Source organism: Pongo abelii, chromosome 21 (genome assembly GCF_028885655.2).
Source record: "Pongo abelii isolate AG06213 chromosome 21, NHGRI_mPonAbe1-v2.0_pri, whole genome shotgun sequence".
Lineage (NCBI taxonomy): Eukaryota > Metazoa > Chordata > Mammalia > Primates > Hominidae > Pongo > Pongo abelii.
In genome coordinates, this window is record NC_072006.2 from 45,926,149 (window position 1) to 45,929,065 (window position 2,917).

General features: G+C 42.6%; 1 non-coding gene across 1 annotated transcript; it reads right to left on the reverse strand.

Annotated features, from left to right (window-relative positions):
* Positions 1–312: 312 nt before the first annotated feature.
* On the reverse strand, positions 313–434 carry LOC112130406 (small nucleolar RNA SNORA26). Its single transcript, XR_002912678.1, has one exon. It is a non-coding gene; the product is annotated as a small nucleolar RNA SNORA26 (small nucleolar RNA).
* Between the last annotated feature and the right edge of the window lie 2,483 nt (positions 435–2,917).

A 2,917-nucleotide genomic window follows, 5' to 3' on the forward strand; every position in this document is an offset into this window, starting at 1 on the left:
CTAGAATAACTGAACTGAAAAACGCATTAGATAGCTTCAACAGCAGACTTGATCAAACAGAGGAAAGAATTAGCAAGCTTGAAAACAAAATATATGAAATTATCCAATCAGAGGGTAAAAAGAAAGGTTTGGACTGGAAAAGAGAAAAAGTACATCAGCAGTGAGGTGCAAGTATATCACACACGGCACATAGAAGAACTGCATGGGACAAGGGCCACAACTTGTGGTGGAGACAGTTTTACAGAGCAGGAATGTTGGAGTTGCCTGAGGCTCATTTTGTATTCTCCTCTTCTTTTTCTTTTTTTTTTCTTCAGCTGTGACTCCAGACATGATCCAAAGAGGAATTTTGCAATATCGTCTCTGGGTTTTATGGAAACTTACTTTACCTTTCTGTGTTAGGCTCTTAAAGCACTGTGTCAACCTTAAAAGGACACAGGAAAGGGCTTTTCACTTTTCTGACACCATCTAATCCCAGCTCAATCCAAGGCTAAGAGGGTTCTCACATGTCCATCTCTAGCCCAGCCTGCTTCCCTAAACACAGTCCTGATACTCAGCTACTTACTTTCATCTCAAAGATGGTCTCAAAGATCCCTCATGCTAACATGTTCAACATTCAACTCTTGAGTCTCTACACCAGTCTCCTTCCCCCCAGCATGAGTCTACCTCTCCATGAGTCTACACCACCATCCACTCAGTTATGTGAGCTAGAAACCTGGACATCATCCTTGATGCCAGCTTCTTTTCCCCCTCCTCCTGTAGCCAGTCCATCACCAAGTCCTGCTGTTTTGACCACCTAGATAATTATCAAATCCATTCATTCTCTCCATCTATTCTACTACCAGCTTAGTCCAAGCCATGATTCTACTACACCCTCCTAGCAGATCTCTTGGCTTCCACACAGGTGCACTTCTGAATCTCATCTCCATACAGCAACCAAAATATCTCTTAAGAGTGTAAATCTGATCACCTGTCCCCCTACTTAGGACCCTTTAATGGATTCTTACTGCTCTTTCAAAAAAGAAAAAAATCTTTTCTCAGGCTCCTGGCCACTGTCCATAGCATTCGAGTATACCATTCTTCCTCTTGCTCTCTGCACTGCTGCTACACTGTCTTTCTGTTTCTTAAACTCCAAACAATTCCTCTCCCTTCCTTCTTCCCAAGACACACACACACACACACACACACACACACACTCTCATTCCCTTCACGTGTATTCTTCCTTCATGTCTTTGCTCATCAGTCCCTTCGCTCATGGAAGCTCCCTCTTATACACTCTTAGAATACTCTATTTTTTACTCTGAGCCCTTATTACAGATAATATTTCTACAGTTGTTCAACATTTCATTCAGATCTGCCTCTCCTACTTCCAAGCTCCAAAGGACAATGATCACATCTGTCTTCTTCCTCTGGGTAGCCTTACCACGTAGCACAGTGCCTGGCACTAAGTGAACTCTCAATAAATATCTGGGGGTGCATGAATCATCTCTAGAAGGCCCAGTGAGAATTCCAAAGGCCATGTGCACCCATGCAAACATTAAGGAATTCATTCCGTACTCTCTCATAATCTTGGTAAGTTTGATAAAATATTATCTATTTTATCTGCTCAGACTGACTTCAAAAGTCTATGGGGGAAATTTTTATTTCAAAGCACTTCCTATATTTAAACTTTTGAAAAGGAAGAACGACCAGCATTTCTTCCTTATTTCCATTCTGTCTTGAGCCATCTAAGCTCAGAGGTTGGCCAAGGTAGCAGATGAAGTGAGAGGCCATTGATATGCAAATATGGTCATTATCACTGGAGGCCACACCCCAGAACTTGATCTCAGCACTTTCACAGCCAAAGCCAATTTACATTAAAAAAATTAATTTTCCAAACTTGAAATTAATTTCCAAAGCTAAAATGCATAGAAATTAAACTATTAAAACATTGCATTTTCAATAGAACACATTGCTATTTTTTGGAGTGAGAGTTGGCTGTCTTCCAACAATTAGGTTCTGTTTGGCTTGTGAAAGAGGTTCTGGGTTGTTAAGGATGGATACTCTTGACCTTGGACTGACCTCTGCAGTTTCCCTGGAGCATGGACAGCCAAGCAGTAAAGTAGATGCTGGTGGAGATATTGCTACTGTTTTTGAGAAATGGAAGCTGAGACCCAGAAAGACCATGTGATATACTGAAGACTCAAATCCAAGTCTTCAGATTCTAAGTACTGAGGTCCTTTCTCAACATTTTCTCTTAAAATGTTTGGCTCTTTAGGGCAGAGCTCAGACTCACCAATGCCACACATGCCTCCCATTTGCCTGCTAGATTTTAGAGCTTTGGAATGGATCTGCAATCTCATAGAAAACAAGTAAAGCAAATTCCTTCCAGGTCATAGCAAGAGGGTGGGGTGTCCTTTAACTGTTCTGATGCCTAAATTTGGTTTTACACAAAATCCCCAAGATGCTGTAAAATCACTTTTGTAGCTGGATGCCAGGGTCAGAATTGATGACTTGAGAGGCAAAGGAGCAGAGCTTCTGCTATGATCTCAGGAAAATGAGATGCAGCTGCTGAAGCCCAGAGCTTGGCTCCCAGCAAACCTCAGCCCTGGTTGCCAATGCCATCTCCCACTGCTGATGGATGATGGCCCACTGGCTCCTGCACCTGTGGATAGCTCTGATTTCTGCTTTCAACCTGTAGCCACGTAGCCTTTGGATTAAAATATTGTCCTTTGATTCAGATGATTCTTTTCTTCTCTGCAACAGGGCCACCATAGGACATATATAGTAGTTAGCAGTGCGGGTTTTGCTGCTCACTAGCTCTCTGGTCTTTAGCAAATGACGTCTTGTTTTTTTTGAGACGGAGTCTCGCTCTGTTTCCCAGGCTAGAGTGCAGTGGTGCCATCTCGGCTCACTGCAAGCTCTGCCTCCTGGGTTCAAG